This window comes from Ailuropoda melanoleuca, chromosome 4, assembly GCF_002007445.2.
Source record: "Ailuropoda melanoleuca isolate Jingjing chromosome 4, ASM200744v2, whole genome shotgun sequence".
NCBI classification, from domain to species: domain Eukaryota; kingdom Metazoa; phylum Chordata; class Mammalia; order Carnivora; family Ursidae; genus Ailuropoda; species Ailuropoda melanoleuca.
The window spans coordinates 93,047,341-93,057,307 of NC_048221.1; the positions used below are offsets into that span (position 1 = coordinate 93,047,341).

A 9,967-nucleotide genomic window follows, 5' to 3' on the forward strand; every position below is an offset into this window, starting at 1 on the left:
TTTTTTTTTTAGTAATTTCTTCACCCAACATGGGGCTCAAACTCATGACCCCAAGATCAAGGGTCCCATGCTCTTCCTAGTTTATCCCTGTATAAACTAATTTAAGAGTTCCTGGAAGAGGGGCACCTGGCTGGCATACAACTTTTGACGTCGGGGTCATGAGTTCGAGCCCCATATTGAGGGCAGAGCATACTTAAAAGACAGAGAGAGAGAGAGTTCCTGGAAGTAATGATTTAACTGATCTATTAAAAAAGAAGAACGTTAACTAAGTAAAATACCCTTACATCCATAATCATTTTGCAGTTTTTACAAGGTCCAATCTGGCTAAAGAGCTGGAGAATTAGAGCTTCTGTCACATCTCTGGAAAGGTTGCCGACATATCTGAAACACAAAGAAAAACAACTTACCATTTTAAATTTCCTTCTTTTGCATCCGTTTCTAATGTAGCTTACTGAAAAAGAAATTTTGGGAATAGGCAGATCTCTTCCTTAAACTACACCACTGGGAACAGGTTCTAAAAGTTTGCCAAAACTTCAAAATTTCTTTCAAAGCAGATGTATGACACACTATTTGTAATTACACTGACACCCCTAGTAAAGGGGAATTGTGTGTGTGTGTGTGTGTGTGTGTGTGTGTGTGTGTGTGTGTTTAGTCAAGGTTTTGCAAATTAAACCTACTATTTCTGTAGGCTTACCTTAGGAAGATATGTTTTTAAAAAATCTCAAATCAGGGTGCCTGGGTGGCTCAGCTGGTTAAGCGTCTGCCTTTGGCTCAGGTCATGATGCCAGGGTCCTGGGATGGAGTCTGCATCACGATCCCTCCTTGCTCCGTGGGGAGTCTGCTTTTCCCTCTGTCCTCCCCCTCACTTGTGCAGGTGCACTTGCTCTCTCTCTCACAAAAATAAGTTTTGTTTTTTTTTTTTTAAATTCTCGAATCATTTATACAATCAATCCTGGGAAGCTCTGCAATTATTTCTACTTCTACAGTATTACTGAGAACATTAAAATCTCCTCAATTTTTAATCCACACAATTCCCCTTACACTGTCCAATTTGGTATACTTTGGTTTACACAATAAATATATTTTTGAAAAATCGAGGGTAAATCACTTATCAGGTATTGCATATGGTCACAAAGGGATGGAAAACCTTTCCATGAATATCACTAATCAGTGGAAGTGTAGAGGGAGTAGAAGGATTCCAGGAGAGACTTTTAACAGATAATATGCCTTGGTGACTAACAAATTTAATTAGTATAAATAGTGTATTACAAAACCACATGATCAGGATAATCTGTTTTAAAGAGCTTATAAATTTTCAAAATGGGATTTTGAAATGAGATTACTTCTAGACCTGTTAAGAGTTGGAGGTTTATCACCTTTTTTTTTTAAGTGGGCCCCATGCCCAATGTAGGGCTTGAGCTCACCACCCTCAGATCAAGTCTGATCTCTACCAACTGAGCCACCCAGACACCCCTGAGATTTATCTTCTGAAATCAGAATGTAGTCTCCCAACAACCACAGTTTCCCATTTTTCTGCCAAGAATCCTGCAGAGAATGTGATAAAAGGTATGGACTTTCTCCCCAGAAAAATAAGCATTCACACATGCCTGAAAATATGGATCCAATTCCTTCCTTCCACTTACCCATTCAAGAGACATATACTGAGTGCTTACTATGAAGGCACTGGAATAGGTTAAAATGGCAAAGGGAGAAGGGATGAGGCCTTTTTTTTTTTTTTTTAATATATTTGACAGAGATAAACAGCCAGCAAGAGAGGGAACACAAGCAGGGAGAGTGGGAGAGGAAGAAGCAGGCTCATAGCAGAAGAGCCCGATGTGGGGCTCGATCCCATAACGCCGGGATCACGCCCTGAGCCGAAGGCAGACGCTCAACCGCTGTGCCACCCAGGCGCCCCAACAACTGTCACTTTTCTGATAGCTGAAACCGTCATATTTCATTAGCTGGCACCTCCTTCACTTGGAGATCAGACCATATACCTAAACTGAACAAATGTATGTAATGTTAAGCCCCAGGACATCCTAAGACATCCATTCCCTCAAGACTGTTCTCATTTTTACTTCTATTTCGCAACAACTTTTTATTTTTAAATATTTTATTTTTTTAAGTAATCTTTAAAGCCAAAGAGAGGCTCGAACTTACACCTGGAGATCAAGAGTCCACATGTTCTACTGACCTAGCCAGCCAGGAACCCCAAACAAACTAACATTTTAGATGGCTGAATTATGCATTTGTAAGGAAACCTACTTATTATTGACTTCATTCTCACACCCACATCCAGTCTACAGGTAATTCCTGTTGCTCTATTTTCAAAATACACCCCAAAGCAAACCATTTCTCACACGTCTCCAAAGTCCTCCTGAAAAGGAACTGAACACCAGCAATCTCTAACTTAATGCTGAACGCTCATCTGTGGCAAATGAAGTTATCTCCTGAGCCATTTATGTACACAGATGATACTGAGATTCGGACTATCTTTTCCTCAAGAATGAATAAAATCTTGATTCATTGCCTGGAACTGTACCAGCTTTTAAAACAAATTTATTGATCACTTACCATAGACTAGACACTGCTAGGAACATACTGAAAGACCCTGACTTGAAGGGTCATTAAAACAAATATTTTATATTAAAAGTAAAAACACTGCTGGTAAAACAAAATATTGCTGGTAAAACTTAGTGATTTACACCTACTCATGTTTAATCAAGACTGGTTTCACTGGAAGAATGGGGAGTTCTGGTTGAGAGAGGTAGAAGCAAGGAAGATAATAGGCAGTTAGAACATGGACTACTTCGGGGAAAAGATTCTTGGATGGGGTGTTCTAGTGAAGACTACGAAGCACATTTAGCCGTAAGAGTTAAAGAGTTGAGGAGAGGGGCGTCTGGGTGGCACAGCGGTTAAGCGTCTGCCTTCAGCTCAGGGCGTGATCCCGGCGTTATGGGGTCGAGCCCCACATCAGGCTAAATAAATAAAAAATCTTAAAAAAAAAAAAAAAAGAGTTGAGGAGAGCAGAATTGCAGGATGATGAACAAAAAGGCAGATGACCCTGGGTGAGTTATTTAAACTTTTAGGCTTAGCTTTTCCTCAGCTGCAGAATAGACCCTTACTGCAGAGTTCTGATGAAGATTAAACAAGCATGTAAAGCATTTAACACAGAACCTGGCAATCATAAGCATTAAATAAGTGAATAAAATCTCCTTATTTCTCCTGCAACGGTTGGTCCCCTGTCCCCAAGCTAGTACAATTTAACTACCTGCTTTTGCAGACTGGCCTGAGAAAGTTGAGGTTGTCTTCATTATTTGATATTCCTAAATCAATGTAATAAAAAGGTTAAATTCCCAGATATTTCTGGCAGTTTCTGAAATTAAAAATTTCACAATCATGTAAGAATCTTAAATTTAAAGACATTATAAAAAAATGATCAGTGCTTAATCCAATATGCTGCTGGCTGTCACAATTCTAGCAAAGAGGCAAGGGGGAAAAATGAGTTCCATAAAGCCTGTGAGGCTAATAGTTTTTTAGGGAATACTAATCTATAAACTTTCAAAAAGCAAGGGACGCCCACTAATTCTTGCATCCCCTTAAAAAGACACTCAAAGTAACAGATTATAAAATAAACTAGCAAAAAGTTTACTAATCTCTTAAGAAACAAGTGTGACTATGTTTCTCACGCAGATTAAAAACAGAAACACTTTCAGGGTGAAAAAATAATCTATTACATTTTCTTCCTAACAACTGTAACATCTAAAAAGTTGCAGAAAGAAACCTAAAATCGTATTTTTAACGCATGGAGTTCTCAAATTGCCAGTATGCTAAGAATAAAAACAAAAAGTCAGGTCAAAAACTCATTAGGCCTTTTCTTCTTTTCGAGAAAAGCAACAACAGCAAGATCACCTCTTCTGAGAATACTTTGAAAAACAAAAGAGAATGCTGTGGGGGAAGCTACACGACAAAGAAAATATCCCCAGCTGAGATCATTTAACACTAATAACTCTCTCAGAGGTGACTAAATCAGTTAAGGTATTTATCAACTGTTGCTTCATAAAAACTGCCCGCTCGTTCAGCAACATGTCAATCACAAAAGTAGCAAGCGATGATAAAAATGTATTATATTCACTTCCCCTCGGCTGAGAGATTTATATATACCTCCGGGTGAGATTTCCATTAAAAAAAAAAAGCATTTTCAGGGGCGCCTGGGCGGCACAGCGGTTAAGCGTCTGCCTTCGGCTCAGGGCGTGATCCGGCGTTATGGTCGAGCCCCACGTCAGGCTCCTCTGCTATGAGCCTGCTTCTTCCTCTCCCTCTACCCCTGCTTGTGTTCCTCTCTCGCTGGCTGCCTCTATCTCTGTCGAATAAATAATAAAAAATCTTAAAAAAAAAAAAAAAGCATTTTCAAAATCCTTACGGTGTCGGGTTTTCGGCTATTTGGTCGGGGGGGAAGGGTGCTACAGAAGGAAAACCAAAGAGAGGTTAAAGAAAACTATCTGGCTTTTTTCCAGTTGGCAACTACGAGAATAAAGTTTATCTCACTGAAAACTGAGTGCCAGCGGCCTGAAGAGAAAAACTCCTATCAACGAGAAGAAAATGAAAGGAAGAGGAAGAGTTTCTAGAGCAAATCAAAGTAAAATGAAAGAGACGACTCTAAAGATCAAAAGAGGTTAATTAAGAGAGGGGGAACGGGAAAAACAGATGGAAAGCATGGGACAAAAAGGAAGGTTCACCGAGTTCTGAAAAGAGGTTTGAATGAAAGTCTTTCCTCCAGGCCTACGACCACATAAGGCCCGTGGCGAGGCCAAAGGCCACGCTATGGTGTAGTTAAGGTGACGGGATTAATTCAGAGGGCTGAGCCCCTCTCCCTCCACCTTGATCTCTCAGCCCGGCGCTCGGTCCCTAAGCATCCAGGTGTGAGCTAAAGAGAAGAAACAAGCTACCGCGGCGTCCACAGAGAACAATAGGCTGGGGAGCGCGCCGAGCTGAGGCCTCCCTCCTGGACGACCACCATCCCGCCCCCCTCATCGCTGCCCCAGACTCACAGAGTCTTGGGCATCTCGTCCTCCATGGCTGCTGCTGTCGCGCCGGCGCCTCGGGGTCCAGCTCCCTACCCTTTACTACCTCCCAAATCTTATGAGCGGCTATGACTGCGGAATAGCGGGGTTTCTCGGCTGACCGGCGGTTACTCCGCCTCCTCCTTCCGCGGCAATTATACTAAACGGCCGGGCGCAGCGCGAACAATGAAGCCCCAATACAAGATGGCGGCGAGCCGGGAGCTTAGGAGCAGCCAGCGAAGTAACCCGAGCCGCGCAGGCGCAGAATAATCTTGCACTTTCAACCTCCTTCAATCCATAGGTTCACTTGTTGCGCAGCCGCTCTTCTAGCCGACACCAAGGATATCTCAGACTGCGCAGGCGTAAGAATTAACTCTTTCAGGAGTTGAGTAAAGTTTTTTGTCTTCCAGTTCCAGATTCGAATGTTTCAATAGTGAATTATAATGAAATAGAAATCTTCACGGAAATTAAAAATTCTCAGTGTTTCCTGAGGAAGAAAGATTTATTAATACTTTTCAAATCACCCTGTTTTATAGGTGGCAGGAGTGAAAAAAAAGAGATTGCGCCGCCCGGGAATCGAACCCGGGTCGCAAGAATGGGAATCTTGCATGATACCACTACACCAGCGGCGCCCATGGTTAGAATCTTCGCTAAAATCCTTTAGAACGAAATAGAAACAAACTTGTTCCTACGTGACGATGTTCATGCCTTTAAAAATAAAGTTTATTAAGGGTCTAAAATCTGCTATTTTTCATTGATATAAGAAAGAATGTTATCTTCTCTCCTCCCAATACAGTTGAATGGCTATTCCTATTCCTTTAAGTTATTGTTCATTAATGTTCATTAAGAAGAATTTGTCTTTAGTAACCAAATTTTTGAGAGCCAGGAAAATCTTTTCAGATATTTTCATTTCCTTGGTATACTCAATGCATTTTGGAAAATATTTAAGAAATAGTTATTTAAATAGTTATGCAAATCGGTCAAAGAATCCTAAAACTAAATGAGTCAGAATATATAAAAATTTCAGTCGTCTTCGAAGGGGGTGGAAAAATTAGGACTACGAACTGTGGTTCTGTGTAATTGTGTTGCATTTTATAAATTATGTGAAATATTTTTAAACATAGGAGAATGTAAACATCCAAAACGTGATGTCCTCTTTAGAGTAGTTTCTTCAGACTACACCTTAAGATTTCTGTTTTTGTAATAGTCTTTAGAATCTGGGGCACGTTCTTCAATTTTAATCAAATATATCAAATATTAGTCTTTTGAGGATGAATAAGGCAAGTGTTAATAGTGGGTAAAATTTTTTTAAATAGCTTTTTGAAGTGTACAGTTTAGTGATTTTTAGTTTATTCAGAGATTTGCACCATCACTACAATCAATTTTAGAACACTTTCATCACTCCCAAAAAAGAAATTCTTACCAATTAGCAGTCACTCTCTATTGCCCATCCACCCGACTTCCTACACACTAATCTGTCTCTGTAGATTTGCCTATTATGGGGAAACGGAACCATGCAATATGTGGTTCTTTGTGACTGGTTTTTTTCATTTAGCATTATGCTTTTATGGTTCATACAAGTTGTAGCATGTATCAATATTTCATTCTTTTTTTTGCCAAATAAAACTCCATTGTATGGATATAGCACAAACCTTTATGAAAACTTCATTATTTTGTTATATAAGTTCTACTTTGTTATATATGTTACATTATATGTATATATTATATTTGTAAAACATGTAAATATATTATTTACATTAACTTATATATTAAATATAAATATATAAAATACATACAAATATATAATTGTAATACTTATGATATATGTTAACATATATGTTATATATGGAAGTTTTAAAGTTACAAAACTAATACAGTCTCACTATCACTAGTGAAACAATATAGGGACACCTGGGTGGCTCAGTCAGTTAAGCCTCTGCCTTTGGCTCCCGTTCTGGTCCCAGGGTCCTAGGATTCAGCCTGCTTCTCCCTCTGCCTGCTGCTCCCAGGACCTGCTTGTGCTCTCTCTCTCTCTGACAAATAAATAAATAAAATTCTTAAATTAAAAAAAAAGTGAAACAATATAGATAAATAAGGAAAAGATTAATAATTCCCTCATTCTTCCCCTCTCGAGGTAATTAATGTTAACAGATTAGTCGGTGGGCTTCCACATCGTGTTTTATAATCATACAAATGCAAATGTATTCAAGTACTTGGGATTTTTATTTTAAAAATGTGGTTAGTCCATGGATATTACTTTGCAACTTTCTTTACTCATTTAAACTCACATCATAGATATTTTCCAGTTCAATACAGATCTAATTTATTGGTTTTTTTGGTGGCTACAAAATAGTCCGTAGAATGAATGTGCCACAGCTTATTCAATGTTAAATTGAATAAATGACCATAAATGGTATTGATGGACATTAGGTTACTTCTATTTTTGTTTCGTTTTGTTTTTCCACTACAAACAATGTTGCAATAAGCATCCTGGTACATATATCCTTATAACTGATTCTTTTATTTCTTTAGAATAGATTCCCAAATGTGGGATTTTTGAATTAGACGGTATATCTATATATCTTTTTTTTAAAGATTTTTTTTATTTATTTGACAGAGACAGAGACAGCCAGAGAGAGAGGGAACACAAGCAGGGGGAGTGGGAGAGGAAGAAGCAGGCTCCCAGAGAAGAGCCTGATGTGGGGCTCGATCCCAGAACTCCGGGATCACGCCCTGAGGCGAAGGCAGACGCTTAACGACTGAGCCACCCAGGCACCCCTATATCTATATATCTTAATAAATAATTGTTTTTAAAAGGTTTTTAGTCATTTACACCCCACAACGTTTGAAAGTCAGTTCCAGATATCTCCATCCATTCCACCCCATTTTCTCCAGCACTGAGTTGTTAGTCTTATTAATTTTTGCTAATCTGAAAGATGAAAAATGGTATCTCTTTTAATTTGCATTTGCTTAAACTACTACTAGAACTGAGCATCTCTTCATATGTATTTCAATTTTTTAAAGACTTTTTTTTTTCAAAACAGGTTTAGGTTTACAACAAAATTGAGAGGAAGGTAGAGATTTCCCATTTACCCAATGCCCCCACATTTGCATTCAGGTATGTTTTGTTTTGTTTTGTTTTGTTTTGTTTTGTTTTGTTTTGTTTTGTTTTGTTTTAGCACTGGCACTTGCTGTCTCTTTTGTGAATTGCCTATTTACTATAGTCTGTATTTATATTGAGTTGTTTACGTCTTAACAATTTGTAGAGCTCTTTGTATGTTGGAATACATACCGCAATCTTACCTGCCATATTAGTGGCAGATATTTTTCTCATGTATTTTTTTTAACTTTTAAAATTCTACTTTTTGCCATCTGAAAATGTTTAAGTTTTATGTAGTCAAATATGTTTATCTTTTCTTATATTGTTTCTGAATTTCCCGTCTTGCCTAACAGGGAATAAATGTTATTTAGTTTATTTTTAATAAGAAAAAAGTGAGATGTAAGGAAGAAGGTATGGAAATGAATTTTTTTCAAGGTAGTTTCAAAAAAGAAAAGAAACGTGGAGCAGTGGCAGAATTATAGATTTAAGTGCTGTCAAAGATAAAGGCAGCACTAAAGTTTTACTTTTTTTTTTTTTTTAAAGATTTTATTTATTTGACAGAGATAGAGACAGCCAGAGAGAGAGGGAACACAAGCAGGAGGAGCAGGAGAGGAAGAAGCAGGCTCATAGCAGAGGAGCCTGATGTGGGGCTCGATCCCATAAAGCCAGGATCACGCCCCGAGCCGAAGGCAGACGCTCAACCACTGTGCCACCCAGGCGCCCCTAAAGTTTTACTTTTAATTGGTAATACACTATTGCAATAGGGAAGAGCCCAGTGTAATCTGAATTTAACTTCAATTGTATAGATGTGACCCGGCATTTTGAAGGGAGAATGTAGTAATATAGGGAGGGGGATGAGCAGGGGCCCAGTAGATTCCTGGAAGTGAAAATTACAAAACTTGAGAGAAAGGGTGGTAACTGGTGCTTATCAGACTCCTACCCTCCCACAGAGGCTATGAGACAGGGGCTCTATCTTCATGTGTTGGCTGGAATAAACAGTAAAGTCCTGGCAGCCTTAAGTTTTCTTAGACAGGCACTTTAAAGGTAGCTAGGATCATCCCAAGGACACAGTTCTGTGCTGTTAGAAAATGTTAGTGTTTTGTTCAAGTGTTAATAGGCCAAGGGTAAGGCCTGCCTAGTGGAGAAGATTGCTCAGAGGAGCCTGGCTGGAGTTTGGTCAAAGAGAGAACCTTAGTGAGTGTTTAGTCTCCTAGGGGGGAGTCTGCTTTTTTGAACAGCACTCCTTTGTATGAATGTTTGTTATATTACCTTATTATTACTCTTCATATACGTGGTAACACTTTCCCTTTATGACCTTTTATTTATTTATTTTTTTAAAAGATTTTATTTATTTATTTGACAGAGACAGAGACAGCCAGAGAGAGGGGGAACACAAGCAGGGGGAGTGGGAGAGGAAGAAGCAGGCTCATAGCGGAGGAGCCTGATGTGGGGCTCGATCCCACAACGGGGGGATCACGCCCTGAGCTGAAGGCAGATGCCCAACCGCTGTGCCACCCAGGCGCCCCCCTTTATGACCTTTTAAAAACCTTCAGTGGCAGTGTTCTTTTGAAAGGGCAAGAGTGCAGAATGAGAAAGCCTCTGACCGACCTTCCACTTTGCAAGTCCTTTACACTGTCTTTTCACTGAGTGTTCTTTCAGGAAACTCTCCCAAGGTTTCAGCAGCAGCAGCAGCAGCAGCATCAGGGAAAGCTTCCAAAGATGAAACATGTGTCAAGGTCACTAACATGGTCTATTCTAATCAACCAACAAACATTTATTGAGGGCCTAATTGGCTTAATGCACT

General features: G+C 39.3%; 1 long non-coding RNA gene and 1 other non-coding gene across 2 annotated transcripts; both read right to left on the bottom strand.

Annotated features, from left to right (window-relative positions):
* Nucleotides 1-300: 300 nt before the first annotated feature.
* LOC117801990 lies at nt 301-5,318 on the bottom strand. The gene is made up of 2 exons (XR_004624959.1): nt 5,052-5,318; nt 301-381 (listed from the first exon to the last, which is right to left on the bottom strand). It is a non-coding gene; the product is annotated as an uncharacterized LOC117801990 (long non-coding RNA).
* Nucleotides 5,319-5,624: 306 nt separating this feature from the next.
* Nucleotides 5,625-5,695, bottom strand: TRNAG-CCC. Its single transcript has one exon. It is a non-coding gene; the product is annotated as a tRNA-Gly (tRNA).
* Nucleotides 5,696-9,967: the final 4,272 nt, after the last annotated feature.